We start from the raw sequence: 20,164 nt of genomic DNA on the forward strand, positions 1-20,164 counted from the left end.
GGAGTCCAGCCGGCTACAGTCCAAGGCAACTATTTCTATAACACACTGTGTTAGGCATCGTAAGTAACCTAGAGATGGTTTAGGGCCCTGCTGGCAGCTCCGCTGGTAAAGAATCTGCCTGCAGTGCAGGAGACCTGGCTTCGATCCCTGGGTCGGGGAGATCCCCTGGAGGAGGGCACGGCAACTCATTCCAGTATTCTTGCCTGGAGAATCCCATGGACAGAGGATCTGGTGGGCCACAGTCCATGCGGTCGCAAAGAGTCAGGCACGACCGAGGGACTAAGCACAGCACAGCGATGATTCAAAGTGGACTGGAGGACGTCACATGCAAATACACCATCTTATAATGAGGGCCTTGAGCACCCCCAGATTTTTATATCCGAGGGGGATTCTGGAACCAATCCCCTAAGGATAACAACGTGGGTGCTAAGTCGCTCCAGTCATGTCCGAGTCTTTGTGACCCCATGGACTGTAGCCCACCAGGCTCCTCTGTCCATGGGATTCTCCAGGCAAGAATGCTGGAGTGGGTTGCCGTTTCCTCCTCTAAGGGATCTTCCTGAGCCAGGGATTGAACCTGCATCTCTTATGTCTCCTGCGTTGGCAGGTGGGTTCTTTATCACTAGCGCCACCTGGGAAGCCCAAGGATAACAACGGGTGACTATAATATGTCAATTATACCTCAATTAAAAAAATGCAAAAACCCACCCCCATGAACAGATATGAACTATTATACATAAAACAGATAAGCAGCAGGGATCTACTGTACCGCTCTGGGAATTACATTCGATAGCTTGTGACACCCTATGACGGAATATAATCAGGAAAAAATATATAACTGAATCACTACGCTGTACCTCTGAAACTAACATGAGATTGTAAATCAGCTATACCTCAAAAAAAAAAATAGAGTTCTCAGTAAAACAACAACAACAAAAACAAAACAAAACCCAAAAATCTTCCGGTAAGAGAGACAGAACACATACAGGAACAAGAGCCAGATCAGGCCTGATGGTAGGGCTCTGACCCATGACCTCTGCAATAGGCCGCCAGGGAAGCAAACCATAACGGCTCCAGCCACTGGCCCAAAACAGCTGGAGTTTGGTGGCTGCAGCTTCCCTAACTTTTGTTTCTGCTTCCAACTTAGGACAATCAAAAAATAGTATGCCTCTCTGGCCATGCATGGAAGGCAACTGCTGTTGGCAGCCATCCCCTCACCCCACTTGCTTTTGCCAAGAGCCTCCAACAGTCACACCTGAACCTTCTCTTCTCCGCCATAAAGCTCTCTCCCTGCTGCTGTCTTTGAGTCTCTGCCAAATGCAGTGGTGGCAGCTGACCCCCGTCTCTAGCAAGCCTCTGCTGTTTTCACTGAAGTGGCCTTTATTTATTTCCACAGGTAACTGCATGAAGAGAGGAGAAGAGACAGCTCTTCCTTATGGCAGAATTTCAACTAATGAACATATAAGGAATGCTGGACACAGAAAATCACCAACAGACAACTGTCAGTGTTCACTACTGCTGCCAAAAACTGCGAATGGGACTTCCCTGCTGGGCTGGTGGTTAAGAACTCCCTTGCCAATGCAGGGGCATGGTTCAGTCCCTGCTCCTGGAAGGTTCCGCATGCTGCGGGGCAGCTGGGCCCATGTGCCCCAACTACTGAAGCCTGAACGCCCCAGAGCCTGTGCTCTTCAGCTAGAGAAGCCCCTGCAAGGAGAAGCCTGCACAGCACGAGAGTGGCCTCCCGCTGCTGCAACTAGAGGAAGCCCACACATAGCAAGGGAGGGAGACCCAGCACAGCCAGAAACAGATAATTCATTAACGTAGAGAAATTTTACAAAAAAGAGCTACAGTGGACCCATACTAAAGGGAGAGAGTGAAAATACAACGAGAAGCGGGGTATCTGTGTGGTCTTCAAGCATCTCTCCACAAGACACTTAATTTCTCTGGGCAGAGCAAGCTGGCAGACCCCATCTTGACCAAGCGATCAAGGTCATCCACAGAGGACAGGACACAGCAACAGCTCGCACGCTGGATATAACACAACGGGAAGGACACAACATCAGTTCTGTGGGATTCCCGCCAAAGACGCACAACCCCTGATCTGATCCCGAGGAAACATCTGACAAGCCACACTGAGGCACACTCTGCTAACAGCTGAGTGGTTCTCAGCGCAAAGGTCACGGACAACAAGGGAAGGCTACGGAACCATCACATCACAGATCGAAGGTGACTCAGGACACACGAGGACTAAATGCAACATCCGAGCCTGGACCAGAAAAAGAACCTAAGGGGGAAAGCTGATAACGTGAGGTTCCGGTCTGGAGACAAGACCCTAGCGTTGCGTCAACGTTTAGTTTCTGGTTCAGATAACTGCGTCATGCGAGACGCTAACCACAGGAGCTGCTGCGTGAAAGGTATCAGGAACTCTCAGCTAGTTTTGTCATTTTTCTGTGAGTCTAAAGTTATTTCAAAATACACAGCTTAAAAAAAAAAAAGTTATGAGAAAACCAGGAGCTTCTGGGACTGCCAAAGTTTTCAGAGAAACACGTCAGATGCCTGTGGCTAGAGGGGCTGGCACAGTGGCCTGGCTCCCCCCTGCCCCCTGGGTGCCTTTGAGCAGCATCTCCAAGTTCTGTGCTGGGGAAGGGTGCTAGCAGTCACTGCCCCACAGGAGGGATTAGTGTTGCCTGGCTTGAAGGGAGACCGTGTCCTTCCTGGCAGGCGCACCCAGGCCTGGTCTCTCCTCAGGCCAAGGCCTTCACCCTCTGCCTCTGGCTCTGCATGTGGGGGTGAGAATGGGGTGAAGGCTGATACGCGACACTACGGAACAATGGCAGCTGTTGTTCATTGAGCCCCTCTGCCCCCGTGTTCTCTGTCCAGCCTTAACCAACGCCCATGGATGCTGCTTTACAGATGGGGAGGCCGAGGCAGCAGGCGTCCTTGCTGGAGACTGTCATGATGATAGTCATCAGAGCTGATGACTGGGGCCATCACAGTTCCCGCTTTGCTGATGAGATGTGGGGCAGCTTGGCCAGACCGAGAGCAGAAGCAGCTCCAGCCTTGACACGGGACTCCAAAGCCACAGCTGAGTCCAGCTCCACAGAGCCTGGCTCCTCGGTGACCTCAATATCATTTCATCCTGAATGCTTCTTCCAGAGAAGCATGTGCCCCTTAAGAAAGATTTTGTTTAACCTGAAGGAGCAGTACTGCAGGGGAGCCAGGCAGAACTTGAAGCCAGAGGGCAGGGACCCCTGAGATCTGAGGGGGCTGGGTCACCGGAGGCCAAAATCAGCAAGTTCCTGAGATGTGAGCCTGGAAGAGGCAGCCAAGGGGCCAGCTGAGCAGTCGGTGGGGAGAGCAGGCAGCGATGGAGACCCTGGGTAACCAGTCCCTGGTGGGGACTCACCAAAGGCCGCGGGGTAGAAGGAAGGTGCTGGAGGGACGGAGGCCTGGTGTCGGGCAGCCTGAGAACTTTCACTCTTGAACTTGGAAGAAGGTGGCCCCAGTCTCTGGCTCCCTCAAGCCTGGAAAGAGCCAGTGGAAATAGTGTCTGGGGAAAGATGATACTCTGGACCTTGTGGGATTTAAAAAATCTAACATCTTGGGCCCGACCTGAGGTGATGAGGCGCAAGGGGAGACTGGATGAACGGAGCAGAGCCACCCCGCATAGGCGGGCTGGGCAGATGCCATGTGGGAAGATGCCGACGGGTCGTTCAACAGGGAAGGGCTAGAGCTGATTCCAGCCCCAGTTGCCCCTTCTCAACGGAGGGCCTCGTGTGGACCACTCCCTGCATGGAGGTGACAGGGGCAGTGGGCAGTGTCACGTGGCAGTGCCTGATAAAAGAAAGAAGCAGGGGCCTCTTGAGACCCCCGAGTGTCACGGTCCACAGGTCTGAGAAGGGCGGCCCTGCAAAGCAAGCCGGGGCCGACCCGGGCGAGACCTTCACTGCCCTTGTGCTAACACAGCTGTCAGCTGCGCTCCTGGCTTTCTTCGGTTTTGCGAGTTATTCCCCGAATCTCCCTTTTCTGCCCCTGTATCTCATCCGTGAGCGTGAGGCCTTCCTCATCCTGCAGGATAACTCCCCTCTGCCCCCAGTCTGGGCTTGTCTGAAGTGTTTTCTCACCATTAGCCTGGGTTGTGGGGTTCCAGGAGGTACACAGAGGTGGAGGGCCCTCTCCCAAACATTATACCAGGGGGCCCTGAGGGCACAGATTTACTCCAGGGGAGATGAACCTGGGCTTCTTGGTTAAAGTGGCGGTCTTTAACCCCCTGTCTAGTGATCCTTTTCCCCTTTCTAGACTCTTCTTTTTGGAACCAGCGCAGCACGGGCAAGAGGTGGGGTGGAAAAGGGGAGTTAAGCAAGAGGTTGAGAGGGGAGGATATATACATACACAACTCAGGATTCTTCCAGAACAGTGGTCTCCCCACCTCCCTTATTTACTTGCATGCTAAATCGTTTCAGTTGTGTCCAGCTCTTTGTGACCCCACGACTCCTCTGTCCATGGGATTCTCCAGGCGAGAATGCTGGAGTGGGGTGCCACTTCCTTCTCCGGGGGATCTTTCCGAGCCAGGGATCGAACCCGAGTCGCTTCTGTCTCCTACCCTGGCAGGTGGGTTCTTCACCACTAGCGCCACCTGGGAAGCCCATGTTTATTTGCTTATTCAGCCATTTATTCAGATCAGTGTATACTGTGGGCTAAATCAGCACTCTGTTACTTATTGACTGCTTCACTCTTCCAGCACTTGCCGTGTGGACTGAGCTGTTTTCCATCCACTGGAGGTGGAGGGGCGGGTCTGGGGAGGGAGACCCCGAGGATGATGAAACAGTGGTCCAAAAGGTTCCAGCGGCTGCAGGAGTCAAAAGTGGGCGTGTGCAAGGAACAAACCTCAGTGTGCACCTATAGGCCTCAAACCTGACTGTGCACATGGATGTGGGCGAGAGGCAGGGCAGGGTGCCTACTTCTTCCTGAGGCCAGGCGCCGCTGCTCTGCAGACAACCCTCTGAAGGCTGCCCAGCCACCCCCTGCCCCCAGCACCTGGGTAGTGGGAACTGAGGGGAATTCACTCCTTCGCTCTGGCTAAGAGGACCTCAGACAGGGCAGTGGTGCCACCAGGCAGGGCCAGGGTGGGAGGCTTGTGAGTAGGGACCAAATGGCCTGGAACCCTCTTGTCCTGACATTTGGGGAAATGGTCCCGGGAAAGGGAGCCCTAAGGACCACTCTGGTCCAGTATTTAAAGGGCTGTGGTAAGCTGAATGGTGGCCCCTAAAGACATGTGTCCTGGCTCCCTGGGACCTGTGGGTGTCACCGTACACGGCAAAAGGAAGTCTGCAGGTGTGATCAAGTTAAGCAACTTGGGATAGAAAAACTGTCTTGGAGTATCAGGATGGCCCTAATGGCATCACAAGTCCTTAAGAGAGAGGACTCCCTGGGAGTCTAGTGGTTAAGACTTCATGCTCCCAATGCAGGAGGCCCGGGTTCAATCCCTGGTCAGGGAACCTGATCCCACATGCTGCAACTAGGAGCCCGCACACAGCCAAGAAAATCCTGGGTGCCACACCTGAGACCCGGTGCCACCAAGTAAATGGAGAAAAAGAGAGAGGGAGGCAGGAAGGTCAGAGAGGGAGAAGTGAGAATGGAGGCAGATCTCAGAAAGATCTGAAGATGCGACCCTGGCTTTGAAGGCGGTAGAAGGGACCACTGTCAGGAGCACACAGATGGCCTTTGGGAGCCGGAAAAGGCAAGGAAAACAGATTCTCTTCTGGAACCTCCAGCCCTGCAGACTCATTTTGGACATCTGATCCCCGGAACCGAAGGACCCTGCGCCTGCGTGGCTTTCCCTCCATGTGTGCGGCAGTGTGTTACTGCGGCCATGAGAAACTGACAGTCTGCCACAAGGTGCTGGGCAGTGGCCCTGGGGACAGTGTGCAGTCACAGGAGAGTGACTCTACGTCAGAGCCCACAACGGCCGGCGCTGCCCCAGGGAGGCTGGGCTTGCTCACAATGGCAGGTGCCCAGAGCCTGCTCGGGTCAGGCCCGGCTGGGCCCTGGAGGCATGGCACCAAACTGGCACATGCCCTCACACAGAAGCAGGCAAGACAGTTCAGGGAGCTGCACCTGCACACCCTAGGAAGAAAGGGGACAGGGAGACGGGGACCCAGATTCAAGACTGGGTGGCCAAGCTGGCCTCCTGAGGGGGGGTGTTGGAGCTGACGCTGGCATACACGGGGTTGGGGGTAGAGGGGTTGGCAGGAGCTGCATTCCAACAGTGAGACAGGGTGTGCAAAAGGCCTCCGGGCAGGAATGAACCAGCCAGAGAGAGGAGAGCCTGTCGATCTGTACGGGCAGCGGGGAAGCCGGGGACAGGCTAAGGAGGCCTAGAGAGGCTGCCTGTGGGGTCACTCAGGCAGGACAGGGTCTGACGGAGGGAGGCTGGAGGGGACCCAGGAACCCACCCACTTCCTCTCTGAGATCCCAGAGTGGTGGGCTTGTTTTCCGGGATGGGCCAGTGCGAGGGAAGGGCGGCCGGCAGGGCAGGTACCCTTGTTTCAGGGGCTCCACCCTCGGCAGATTCTTGCCCACCCCCGACCCTGAGCTTCCCAACTGAGAAGAGAGTGCCAAGGCTTCTGGTACTATCTCGTGGTCCCATTACAGCACTGGGGAGGATATGAGGGCAAAAAATACAATGGATCTAAGTTTAATTAAAAAATAGACCAGTGGGGGACTTCCCTGCTGGTCTAGTGGTGAAGAATCAGCTTTTCAATGCAAGGGACACAGGTTTGATGCCTGGTCTGGGAACTAAGATTCCACATGCTGTGAGGCAACCAAGCCCATGCGCTGTAACTACTGAGCCTGCAGGCCGCAACTAAGACCCAATGCAGACAAATAAATAAATATTGAAAAAAAACCAGTGGATTTGCACTGGAAACCACCTCGCGTCAGTCCTGTCTGGGGGTGCTGCCTCCTCTCCCCCGCTCCCCACCACCCTCTGCCTCTCCACTCACCCTGACCTCTGGGCTGGTTGCAACGGTCACTCCTGCGGTCCCTTCCAGGGGCGGTGCTCGGCCTCCCCTCTGCCACCTGTCAGGGAAGTATAACTGGGAAGGGAGAGTCCTGGGTCCAAAGCTGGTTCTGCCCCTCGCCTAGTGCACGCCCTTGGGCAGTGCCCTAATGCCTGGGGGCCTGGGCTCTCTGACCAGTGAGCTGGGCTTGGCCAAGCCTGGAGTGAGCGAGCCAGAACGCAGAGAACCATGTTCCCCCGACTTCATCCTGCTGAGGTCTGCCCGAACTTGCCCGAAGGACCTGGAATCCTCATGTTCCAGAATGTGCAATAGGGCTGTCGCTGTGGAAATCAGTCTGGAGGCTCCCCAACTAATTGGACACAGAGTTACCATGTGACCCCAAGATTCTACTCCCACTCTGAAGAGCTGAAAACAGATGTTCAAGCAAATCCTTGCACACCGTGTTCAGAGCAGCACTAGTTGCAATCGCTAAATTATTATTACTCAGCCATAAAAAGGCAGGAATTCCTCTCGGGAAAAAAGAAAGAACGAAGCGCTGACATGTGCTACAACATGGATGAACCCTGAAAACCTTATGTCAAGAGCAAGAGGGCAGACACAGAGGCCAGATGTTACGAGACTCCACATATATACACCCAGTGTCCACAGCACGCAGACCCGCAGGCACGGAACGCAGAGCGGCAGCGGTCAGAGGCCGGGGGAAAGGGAACAGGCTTCCTCTGCAGGTGACAGTGAGGTTCCTTGGCAGCAGCAGCAGCACAGCACTGGGGCTGCTCTACACGCCACTGAGCTGGTAGGATGGGGGAATCCCCTACCGTTCCAGCGGCCAGGACTCAGACTCCACTGCAGGAGGCACGGGTTCAACCCCTGGTCAGGGAGCTAAGAGCCTGCGTGCTGTGAAGAACGGCCAAAAGACCAAAAGCAAAAGGTAAAATGGTGAGTTTCAAGTTATGTGTCCTTTACACACACACACACACCCCCAGCTGGTCCTTCCCTGGTGGCACAGAGGATAAGAATCTGCCTGCCAATGCAAGGGACACAGGTCCAGTTCCTGGCCCAGAAAGAGCCCACATGCTGCAGAGCAGACAAGCCTGTGTGCTCAGAGCCTGTGCTCCGCACCAAGACACCCCGGTGAGAAGACACTGCACCCGAGAGGAGCCCCCACCCACAGCAACCAGAGAAAGCCCGAGCACAGCAAGGAAGACTCGGTGTAGCCAAAAATAAATAAACAAAATTTAAGGCAGCACACTAAACAGATCTGCCTGGGAGGCCCTTCTCTGATCCATCAGAGAAGCGCTTCCAGTGCCCTTCCAGGGTGGTAGGAGCCTGGTCACACTTCAGGCCTCCCTCTCCTCACCAGCCCTCTTCTCCCTTCAGTTCAGTTGCTCAGTCGTGTCTGACTCTTTGTGACCCCATAGACCACAGCACGCCAGGCTTCCCTGTCCATCACCAACTCCCGGAGCTTGCTCAAACTCATGTCCATTGAGTTGATGATGACATCCGATCATCTCATCCTCTGTTGTCCCCTTCTCCTCTGGCCTTTAATCTTTTCCAGCATCAGGGTCTTTTCCAATGAGTCAGCTCTTTGCATCAGGTGGCCAAAGTATTGGAGCTTCAGCATCAGTCCTTCCAATGACTGTTTAAGATTCATTTCCTTTAGGATTGGTTGGTTTGATCTCCCTGCAGTCCAAGGGACTCTCAAGAGTCTTCTCCAACACCACAGCTCAAAAGCATCAATTCTTCGGTGCTCAGCTTTCTGTATCGTCCAACTCTCACATCCATACATGACTACTGGAAAAACCATAGCTTTGACTAGATGGACCTTTGTCAGCAAAGTAATGTCTCTGCTTTTTAATATGCTGTCTAGGTTGGTCATAGCCTTTCTTCCAAGGAGCAAGTGTCTTTTAATTTCATGGCTGCAGTCACCATCTACAATGATTTTGGAGCCCCCCTCCCCAAAATAAAGTCTGTCACTGTTTCCATTGTTTCCCTATCTACTTGCCATGAAGTGTTCGGACCAGAAGCCATGATCTTAGTTTTTTGCATGTTGAGTTTCAAGCCAGCTTTTTCACTCTCCTCTTTCACTTTCATCAAGGGGCTCTTTGGTTCCTCTTTGCTTTCTGGCATAAGGGTGGTGCCATCTGCATATCTGAGGTTATTGGTATTTCTCCCGGCAATCTTGAGTCCAGCTTGTGCTTCACCCAGCCCTGCATTTTGCACGATGTACTTTGCATATAACTTAAACAAGCAGGGTGACAACATACAGCCTTGACGTACTCCTTTCCCAATTTGGAAATAGGCGTTGTCCCATGTCCGGTCCTGACTGTTGCTTCTTGACCTGCATACAGGTTTCTCCGGAGACAGGTAAGGTGGTATGGTATTCCCATCTCTTTCAGAATTTTCCACAGTTTTTTGTGATCCTCCTCTCCCCTACTAGGTTATTTTGAGTCGGATTAACTGGCTGGTTGCCATGTACATGCTCTGGGGAAGTGCCACCATGAAGAGGGTGGAGAATGGCAACCCACTCCAGTGTTCTTGCCTGGAGAATCCCGTGGACAGAGGAGCCTGGCGAGTTACAGCCCACAGGGTCACAAAGAGTCAGACACAACCAAAGAGACTCAGCATGGAGACAGGGGCTGGCGGGAAAGGGCGGTTAGAGTCTAATGGGGACAGAGTTTGAGTCTGGGAAGATGGGAAAGTTCTAGAGATGGATGGTGGTTACGGTTGCACAGCAGTGTGACTGTACTTAATGCTACTGAACCGTACACTAAAAAAATGTTAAGATGGTATATTTTATGTTGTGTGTGTATGAACGTGCAGTCGTGTCTGACTCTTTGTGACCCCATGGACTGTAGCCTGCAAGGCTCCTCTGGTCATGGAATTTTCCAGGTAAGAATACTAGAGTGAGTTGCTATTTCCTCCTCCAGCGGATCTTCTGACCCAGGGATTGAACCAGCATCTCCTGCATTGGCGGGAGGATTCCCACTGAGCCACCTGGGAAGCTGTATTTTTTGTTGAATGTATCTTAACACAATTAAACAAGAAATTCAAGCATAGACAAAATGCATCTGTGACGTTAGGATCAGATGGGGTTACCTTTGGCGGGTAAGACAAGAAAGGGGTGTGGAGAGGCCAGCTGGGGGTCTTGAAATGCTCTGTATCTTGATCAGGTTTCACGTGTGAATGGACGTAATAATTCCTGAGCTGTACATCTATGGGTTATTCAGTCTACTGTGTGTAAATTACAGTGCAATAAAACACTTTAAAGCCATAAAACAAAGCAGAAACCTTCTTGGCCCCTCCCAGGCCAACTGAGTCGGAGCTCGAGAGTCATGCTCCTAAACCCCAGGGTGCTGTGATGGCATCTGGGGCATGGGGCTGACGCACACTGCTCCCTATTGCTCACTCCCCTCCCCACCCGCAGAGGATATACCTCGGATGACTTTGACAACAACTGACAGTCTGGAGGAGATGCTCAAGCTCCTGGAAGGTGGGCCACACATGCCGTGGACGACCAGACCTCTCCTGGAGACTGCACCCTGGTAGCCACCTACTCTGCCCTCTATCTCCTTGGAGAAGGGAACACTGACCCTCCCCTTGACTCCAGGGTGACTTGGGTGACCCTGCTCAGGTCATGAGAGCTCACTCTCCTGGGTTTGGGGTGCTGGACCCAAAGCTGAGACTTTCGAGGGAGCCCCCTGTGCTAGGTAAGTCCTTTTTCTCCAGGGAGAGGAAGTTAGGCCAAGGGCAGTCAACACAGAGCCAAGGTCAGGAGGGGGAGGCAGACACCAGCAGACTTGGGGTGTCCTGGGACCCAGAAGGCCGAAAGAATCTGGAAGGTACAGGAAGCACCTGGACTTTTTCTCCCGGGAGCCCACAAAGCCCCTTTTCAGTTCACCCAGTTTGGGATGGGGGTTTTTTCCAAATAACAAGTGTTCATTGGGACTTCCCTGGTGGGTCCAGGGGCCAAGACTCCGTATTCCCAAAGCAGGGGGCCTGAATCAATCCCTGGTCAGGGAACTCGATCCCACATGCCACAACTAAGACCCAGCACAGCCAAATAAATACCTTTTAAAAAGCAAAAAACCCAAGTGGTTATCTCTTCACCCGCTATTTCTATACCACTCATTAAACAAAAATTAAAGTGAAGTGGGGATGGGGGCAAGGGATGCCATGCAGCACTATAACTTACTGAGCAGCACTATCTACGAAACATGAACCGCAGACTTCCCTGTGGTCCAGCGGTTAAGAATACGCCCGCCAAAGCAGAGGACACAGGTTCGAGCCCTGGTCTGGGAAGACTGCACATGCCTTGGGGCAACCAAACCCTCGAGCTGCAACTACTGAGCCCACAAGAGAAGCCCGTGCACCACACCCAGAAAGTAGCCCCTGATGCTGCAGCTAGAGAAAGCCCACCTGCAGCAGTGACAACTTGTGCACCGCAACTATGGCCATCACAGCCAGAAGGAGGCCACTAAACGTGCAAACAAAGAGAAGAAACACGAGGCTGGGGCCACGGGGCCTCAGACGGCCTGTCCTACGGGCGCCACACTGCAGCCGCTTCATGTCCGAGGCTGTCCTTACACACACACACTCACAGGCAGCTCCCTAAGCAGGGCCACCAGGTGTGCCAGCTTGCGGTAGGGTCACCCACAGCTGGGTGCCCCCCCCCGGAAGGACGAGGTGTTTACACAAACAGGAGGGCAGTTGCTCGGGAGATGGATTTCCCAGCAGCCATGGAACAGACCCCGTAATCTCTTGGTAAAGAGAAGCCTGTCAACATCCTGCCTGTTGATAAAGGCTGTTAATGGGCCTAAGTGAGGGGAGGCATCTTACGTAATGGCCTTTCCCTGTTAACTCTGGCCCAGCTGGCTGCTGCCTGCTCCTTCTCCCTGCTGCACGTGCTCTCCGGTGCATGTACGGCAGACCAGCTCCAGTCACTGCAACCCTGTGCTGCTCTCTCTACAGGTCAGACCCCCATGTCCTCAAAGACCCAGCACGTTCTATGCGCGGTCACTGTCCTTGGTCCTGGCAGACAGTGCTGCCAACGCCTGTGGTCAATGGTGTGTGAAGTAACCTAAAACAAACTGAGACGCTTAATGGTCTTCATGCTCCTCTGCTAAGAGGCTGCACTTGTGTGACATCTTTACCCCAAAGCCGTGTGTTCCTGACACGCGGAGCTCAGCACGGGGCTCCTCAGTTGCACCTACCCAATTATTTACAGGATGAGTGAATTGATTTTGCTTTGGCCGTGTTCTCCATCCTACTTGTTACGCCTGGCAAACTCCTCTGCATCCTTCAAAGCCCATCCTAAATATCCTGGTCTCACCTTCCCAAGCTTAGCCGGTCTGCCCTGGACTGAGCACTCCTTGGTTCTCTGCTGCGCTGGGAGGGGCTTTTTTCCACTCCCCTCCCCCACTAGCCTGGGGACCCTGGAAGGCAAGGGGCCTGGGTCACACTTAGTGGCAGTGCCTAGCAGAAAGCCAGAGCTGTGGACCTGAAGATACTGTGAAGACAGTTTTTGCTGTCTTCCTGCCCTGCAGGCATCATGCCCCAGCAGCATGAGCGCGCCTCTTCTATCACTGTCTGCCTTGTTCCCCGGGTGGGAGCACACCCAGGCTCCTTGCCATGCTGAACTGGTGTTGTGGGAGGATGGAGTCTAGCGTGTGACCTTGGACGTGTTACTAAACCTCCTTGGCCTCATTTTCCTCCTCTGTCACTATCTTCTGAGGCTGGGGTTGCCCAAGCAGGTCTCTGGGGGATCGTGCTCCCTAATGAGGAGTCAGACCGGGGCTAAGGTCACCCGGTTCTTCTGAGCAGGCCTCCCCAGCTGCCAGGCCTCACCATGTACCCACACACTTCCATGCTGGGGCCTCCCAGAGGGCTGAGCACCAGTCTGTGGCATCCAGCCCTCGACTCTGTCTCCTGCAGGTTCATCTCCTCAAAGTGTTAAAATCTGGAGAGTGGCGCCCCACTGCCCATTAAATGACGGCAGTTTAGGAAGCTCCTGCTCTCCACCAAGCCCTCGGCCCTAGCCACGCTACCACCACAGCTGCTCACAGTCAGCAAGGCAACCTCCGCCTCAGACATTCAGGGCAGGTCAACATTTGGCTCTGACCAATCAAAGAGGCGCCCTGGGGGACTTCCCTGGTGGTCCAGCGGTTAAGACTCTAAGCTTCCACTCTTCCACTCCAGGGGGCAAGGGTTCATTCCCTGGTTGGGAAACTAAGATCCCACATGCCATGTGGCAGGGCCAAAAAAATGGGGCTCATAGGCCCCAAACTGTCTGTTCCTCAAAGTCTGGCTCTTAGGCACCTCATCACTAATGGAAGGCTAGACCAGTCACTGGCTAAGGTGTGACCAGCAAGGCTATAAGCCGTATATATTCTCCACCCCATCCCCTCCCTTCGCATGGTTGCAGAGACCTGCCCAAAGTAGGGGAGGGGAGGGCAGCGTTTCAACTAAACCCCCAGGAGCGCCTGTCCCAGAATCTCTGGGGACATTTGTGCAGGGCTCTCGCCCTAAGACATAAATCAGAGCTACTGAGTGTGACCTAGGAATCAGCTCTTTAGACAGGGTGAGGGTGAGATTAGCTGTGTTGACACTGTAGAGCGGGCAGGTCGTGGGTCAGTGTGGCTAAGTGTGTGGCTAATTAATACCTAATGAAATGTACATATTGACTTTCTCAACTTGTACCACGGCAAAGGGGTACCACTTGGAGACAGAGCAACGGCTCTGACATCCGTTCGGAGCTCTGTCCTGGCACACTTCCACCTTGGCAGTCTCGACACCATTCACGAGGCAGGTCTTCCATTCTGGTCCTCATCTCATAGTCGGGGAGGTACAGGTGGCCAGAGGGTCTGCTGATCCGGCCTGTCTACAGTGGCCTGGCCTCAGTGCAAGACCCTCTCCTGTGTCTCTCATCACGGACCAGGTCCTTCAACCCAGTCCCCTCTCAGGACCCTTGCGTGTTTCCGGGCCCAGCCTTCTCCTGGGTCCTGCCATATTCAGGCTTGCTTGTTTCCTCTGCTCCTAACGCTCTGTCACCTCGCTAACTCCTTGCTGGCTTTCAGGTCCCTGGGAGCCCCTGAATTAGCACCCCCAGCCTCTGCACAGGACCCATCAAATACAGTGCCCCAGTTCCTTGGGGGTGTGGCTGAGCCGCACCTATGGCCCATACCCTTCTGAGCGGGTGATTCTGCCTCCCCCACACCTGTCCCCGGCCCCGGCACATAGACATTTACCGATTACAGAAAAGCAGTGCTGTCAGGCTTCAGGTCTGTTCCCCTCCTGGAAGCTGTGCTGGTGGTGGCATTCCAGGACACTGGATAAGTATCTGATTCTAACAGTGGCAGGAAGCACAGTGCTGTGTGTGACTTGTTTGGAGGAGGACAGAACCTGGATTCAGGACAACCTAGGTCTGCCTTAACTTTCCCACGTTTTCCCTGTGTATCTCTGGACCAAGGTCCCCCGATGCCTTGGTCACCCTTCTGTAAAACTGGGATGATCCAGACCAAACTCCGTAGGTACGCACGTGCCAAGGAGTGGCAAAGAGCAAAATGAAGACATCCGTTCACGTGTCTGGGTCCTTGCTAGCACCGAGCAGGTGCTCCCATCTTCCAGCAGGTGAGTGAGGCAGGTGAGTGAGGGAGCCGCGGGGACTGTGCACACGGGCCACCTGGAGGGCCTGAGAAGTGTGTTCCAACCCTGCCGGCCCTGTCTTGTTCAAAACAGCAGAGGCTGCCGGACGAGCACCTCCTTCAATAACGTCAGGCAGGAATGCTGGTTCTGCAGCTGTAGGGGTTAAATGAGGTCTCCCGAAGTTCACGTCTACCCAGGACCTCAGGAAGTAACCTCCCTTAGAATAGGGTATTTCAGGTGTAATTAGCTAAGGATATCAAGATGAGTCATCTTGGATTTGGTGGACCCTAAATCCAACGATGGGTGTCCTTAAAGGAGGATACACATACGGGGAAGAAGGTCACGTGAAGACAGGCAAAGGGACTTCCCTGGTGGTCCAGGGGCTAAGACTCTGCACTCCCAGTGCGTGGGGCCCAGGCTCAATCTCTGGCTGGGGAACTAGATCCCACATGCCGAAACTAAAAGACTCCCTCATGCCCCAACTAAAGGTTCTGTGTGCCGTCACGAAGACCAGAGATCCTGCATGCCGCAAGTAGGACCCGGCACAGCCAAATAAATAAATATTAATTTTTAAATTAACCTTCAGAAGACAGAGATGGAGATTAGGGTGCTAGAGCTGCAAGTTGAGGAACTCAAGGACTGCTGGCAGCCGTCAGAGGCAAGGAAAGGGTCTCCCTCAGGGTCCGGGTAGGATACAACCCTGCTGGCTTAGTCAGTTCTGGCTGCTGTGATAAAACACCGCAGGCTGGGTGGCTTGTAAACAGAAATGGATTTCTTGCAGTTCCAGAGGCTGAGAAGTCTAAGGTCAGGGTGCCAGCAGATTTGGTGTGTGTTCAGATTCTCTTTCTGGTTCACAGAAGTCCACCTCTCTGCATCCTCACAGAGCAGACAGGGCAGGAGAGTTCTCTAGGGCCTCTTTGAGAAGGCCATTAATCCCACTTGTGGGGGCTCCACTTTCATAACAGAATCATCTCCCCAAGGCCCACCTCCTAATACCGTCACATGGGGGATTAAGTTTCAACATGAATTTTAGGAGAGACACAAACATTCAGTCCACAGCACCTGCCAACCCCCTGATTCTGGACTTGTGAACTCCACAACGGTGACGGAATGAACTCCCGTCGTCTCACGCTGTCCAGTCTGGGGTTATCTATTGTGGCACTTCCAGGAAACTAATACAGCAGGACTCTGAGCCTCCCAAGTGCATACTGTGCCTTGGCTAGCGACCTGCCCACGGCCCTGAGGTCACTGCACCTCTCTTTGTATCCCATAGGTTGCCCTGATGGCCAGGCTTCAACAGAAAACCTGGCTTCTCCTGATCACTGTTGAGACCCTGTAACCTAAGCTCTCAGCTGCAGCAAAAGGTATTCAGTGAAGAAAACAAACGTTGACAAGCATGTTTTAAAAATAGCACAGGGACCAGGGAGGGGCTGCTGAGGCAACATTCTACTTTTTAAACTGGGTGTTGGTTTCCTTATTCTTTCTACCTTCTTTCTTTTCATGTGCACATTATGTACTATTATTACTAAGAAGTAGTTCACATTTAAAATAAAAAAATACAATGCATTTTTTAAGAGCTGGCTTGCAAAACCCAAACAAGCTAACAGCTTCGATCAACTCAATATTCCTCTAATGTCTAAGTGCCAAAAAAGAAGACTAAAATACGGGATGACAAATGTGAAAAGGCCTGCCCTTGGTCTGATGACGCCCTCCACCTGGCACCAATAGTGGGAAATCACTGACAACGCAAGAAAGTCTCAAGACAACTTCCCAAATAGATTTAACATCTGTGACTTGAGTCAGCCTCATTTGACACCTTCATTCTTTTGCTGGATCCAAGTGTTAAAAAAAAAAAAAAAGAAAGCAACAGTCAATATCTACGACCTCCCATCCTGGGACTCCAGGCAGTGCCTGCATCCTTCTCCAGAAAGGACCGCCTCTCCCACCGCCAACCACCGTAGTTTCCTTCAGAGCCCTGCAGAGGAGGGACTCAAATATTTTTTTGGACTGAACTTTAGACTCTTGACGAGAAACAAATCTAATGTTTAATCACCACCCACTACGGGCAGGAACACCTCAGAGAGGGACGGATAGAAAGATTGGAGAGACCAGAGCTTGACAGTAACGGCCCTGGCCGCCAGGGGAGGAAATGGGCATTCCAGCTCCACAGCTGAGAATACTGATGACCGCACGGCCTCCACGGAGGAGCATTAACCATTTAGATGTACGTGTCCTGTGGCCTGGCCACCCTTAGGAGATTGCTGCAGTTGGATGTTAAACTCCATGAAGACAGAGAGGGTTTGAAGTGTCTGTGCTTGGCTGGAGTCCCACACACTTTTACTACCTATTTGCTCATGCAAGACTCAATCTATTCACTGCAGTTTGGTTTGTAAAAGCAAAATGAGGGACTTCCTTGGTGGTCCAGTGACTAAGATTCCATGCTCCCAATGCAGGGGGCCTGGGTTCGATCTCTGGTCAGGGAAATAGCTCCCACATGCCGCACCTAACACAGCACACAGCTGCAACCAAGACCGGGTGCAAAAATAAATAAAAAATAAATATTTTATTAAAAAAAAGCAACATATGAGAGACAACTTAAACAGCCATCAGTAAGAAACTGGTTATAAAGCCACCCACCCTTTTGATACAATTTGATACAAATTTACCAGTGGTTTAAAAGGGGCCCTTAGACCACCTCTAGAAGGGAACATCGGAGAAGGCAATGGCACCCCACTCCAGTACTCTTGCCTAGAAAATCCCATGGATGGAGGAGTCTGGTGGGCTGCAGTCCATGGGGTCGCAAAGAGTCGGACACGACTGAGCGACTTCCCTTTCACTTTTCACTTTCATACATTGGAGAAGGAAATGGCAACCCACTCCGGTGTTCTTGCCGGGAGAATCCCAGGGATGGGGGAGCCTGGTGGGCTGCCGTTGATGGGGTCGCACAGAGTCGGACACGACTGAAGCCACTTAGCAGCAGCAGCAGAAGGGAACATTGTTATATAGGAGAAACTATTAACAATGATGCCCTCCGGAAGGGGACAGGGGACAGGAATGGGGAGACCTGCCTGGTTTTTACTCTTGCTTCCTTTCGTACTGCTTGATTTTATTTTTTCCATGTATATCAATTACCTTGTCAGTTTATTCATATCTTTGCATATGTGTATATATATATAAAATACATGCATGTATATACATATAAAATGTGCACATGTGTATAATCAAATACATACAACATCTACAGATACACACACACACACACATTTTAAATGACTGTTCGAATTTGGACAGAAAACCCCACTGGCTTTAGAACAAGACCCTTCAGAACATTCCAGCACCATCTTTCCAGGGAGAGACGGGGGTGAGGGGTGGGTAGGTGTTAAGAAGTACTGTGCAAGCCTTACAGGAAACGGCACGTTATTGCTTTTTTAACAATAAAGCCACCAGCCTCCTTCCACACTGCACACTTGCAAATCACACTCCAGGGAACTTAAAAAGTTCCAGAAAAATCTTTATCCCCAGCACCAAGCCAGGCTACAGTTTTGCAGTTTATCTCTAAGCAGCTGAAACATTAGCCTTCTCACTCTGAAGAGTGTTTCCTTACTCTCTCAGTTTATCAGCATCAAGGGCCCAAGGAGCTCTTCCGGGTCAGCAAGGAGACTCAGTCTGTAAGAGCTGGAGCCAGAGTCCCAAAGTCTGGCAAGCCCCGCCACCAGCCAACACTGTGAGCTGGGCTGGAGGCACCCTAGGTGTTAAAGCCCAGCTGCAACAGTGCCCCGCCCCCCGCAGCTCCTGGACTCTGAGACACGTGCTCAGAAAGCAACCAGGGGCCGCCCCTTCCAGCTCAGCCTTTCCAGACCCAGCCAAAGTCATGACTCCTGAGGAACAGCTGCAGGGAGGGTGGGGGTCCCCTCCCTACCAATCCCTCAGAAATAAACAGAACAGATGGGCAAAAGTGGGGGAGGTCCACAGAGAAGGGTCAGCAGCAATGCTCAGTGCTTGGGAAGAGGTGGGCAATGCCACTCGGGTTCAAACCGCTTTAGATTCCTTGCTGGTAAAATGGAGATAATTCCAGTTTGTCTGGCTGATAGGATTATGCTAAGCCCAGAAATCACTTAACAGACCATCATAAATGAAAAACTAACATCTGGGTGGGCTTTTTCTCAGGAGGGTGGTGGTGGAAGGGGCCGTGATCCTGAGATAGCAAGGCTTGAGTGAATGTTGGAAAACCTGGATTATAGAGTGGGCACAAACTCAGGCGCATGTGGAAGAAAGTACAGGTGGGTACAGACGGGGGGGTGGGGGGGGTGGGGGGGGTGGGGGGGTGGGGGGGGTGGGGGGGTGGGGGGGTGGGGGGGGTGGGGTGGTTCAAGTCACAAGGGGCTGCCAAGGGCACCAGACAGGTGTGTACATGTGCAGGTGGAAGCACCTGAGGGCGCTGACCCAGATGACTGAAGATGGGGGCAGTGAGAGGGTCACAGACCTGGGTGTGAAAAAGCCAGTGAGGGAACAGGAACAAATCCAGACGTGAGTGGGGAATGGCGAGTTTGCGGTCACAGGCTCAGGCGTCGGTGTGGGGGTGCAGGCCCAGGTGTGGTGGCGCCGAGAGGAGAGGAACGGCCTAGGTGTAGGGAGCATCGTCAGGGAAGGTCTCAGACGATGTGCGAGGAGGAGGTGTTCGTGAGTTGGGGGCGCGGTGTCAGGTGGGTGAAGGGGAAGGAATATAAGGGGGTCAGAGAGACAGGGGCGCGTAGCGGTGCAGAGTCAACTGTGCGAGGCACTGGAGGCACGGCCCCAGGGGGGCGGGGGATGTCAGCGAGGTGGACAGACTCAGGTGTCTGACGGAAGATGCCAACGAGAAGGGCTGCGCTCTCAGGTACGTGTGGGCTGTCGGCGAGGGCCTCACATACGGCTGTGGGGATCCCAAGGGGGCAGCAGGTGCGGGGTGTGGGGGTCGGGGGGGTGGGCTTTAACCTCTCCTCGTCCCCGCGATGCTGCTGTCACGCCCCGCCTCGTCCGCCCCCGCCCCGGGCCCATGACAGGACTGCGCCTCGCCCTAGGTCGGCCCGACAGGCGCGGGCTCCCTCGACGCCTGCGCTGCCCCGCGCCCCCCGCGCCCCCTCACCGGCTGGGACGCGTCGCCACCGCCACCGCCGCCGCCGCCGCCGCCGCCGCCGCCTCCAGCCCGCCACAGCCCCGCCCCGTGCACCCTCCGCGCGCGCCGCGGGAGGGGTCCAAACCGTACTCCGATTGGCTGCGTGCTGGCCAACCATCCCTGGAGGCAGCGGATATTGGTGGACATGAAGCGGACGAGCAGCCCCTGAAGCCAATCACTGAGGGGTGGAGGCGGGACTATTGGGAGAGACTATGGGGGCCCCCGGGTGGTCCAGCTGGGCGCGAGGTGCTAGGAGGCGAGGGCCCGGAGGCGGGCGAAGATTGGAGTCGCGGAGGAAGACGGGCAGCCCTGATGGCCAATGGCTGGGGATCAAGGGCGGGGCTCCGAA

At 53.6% G+C, this 20,164-nt stretch overlaps 1 protein-coding gene across 4 annotated transcripts in view; it reads right to left on the bottom strand.

Moving 5' to 3' along the window:
• SLC25A42 (solute carrier family 25 member 42) overlaps window positions 1-19,838 on the bottom strand; it is a 43,611-nt gene extending 23,773 nt beyond the window's left edge. For 3 of the 4 annotated variants that reach the window (XM_052643952.1, XM_052643956.1, XM_052643955.1), the window contains exon 1: window positions 19,786-19,838. The gene's annotated coding sequence lies outside the window, so the exon portion shown is untranslated. Of the gene's footprint in view, window positions 1-18,264; window positions 18,388-19,785 lie in introns of those variants that run through there. The other variant, XM_052643953.1, reaches the window with a different exon arrangement.
• Between the last annotated feature and the right edge of the window lie 326 nt (window positions 19,839-20,164).

This window comes from Budorcas taxicolor, chromosome 7, assembly GCF_023091745.1.
Source record: "Budorcas taxicolor isolate Tak-1 chromosome 7, Takin1.1, whole genome shotgun sequence".
In the NCBI taxonomy this organism is placed as follows: Eukaryota; Metazoa; Chordata; class Mammalia; order Artiodactyla; family Bovidae; genus Budorcas; species Budorcas taxicolor.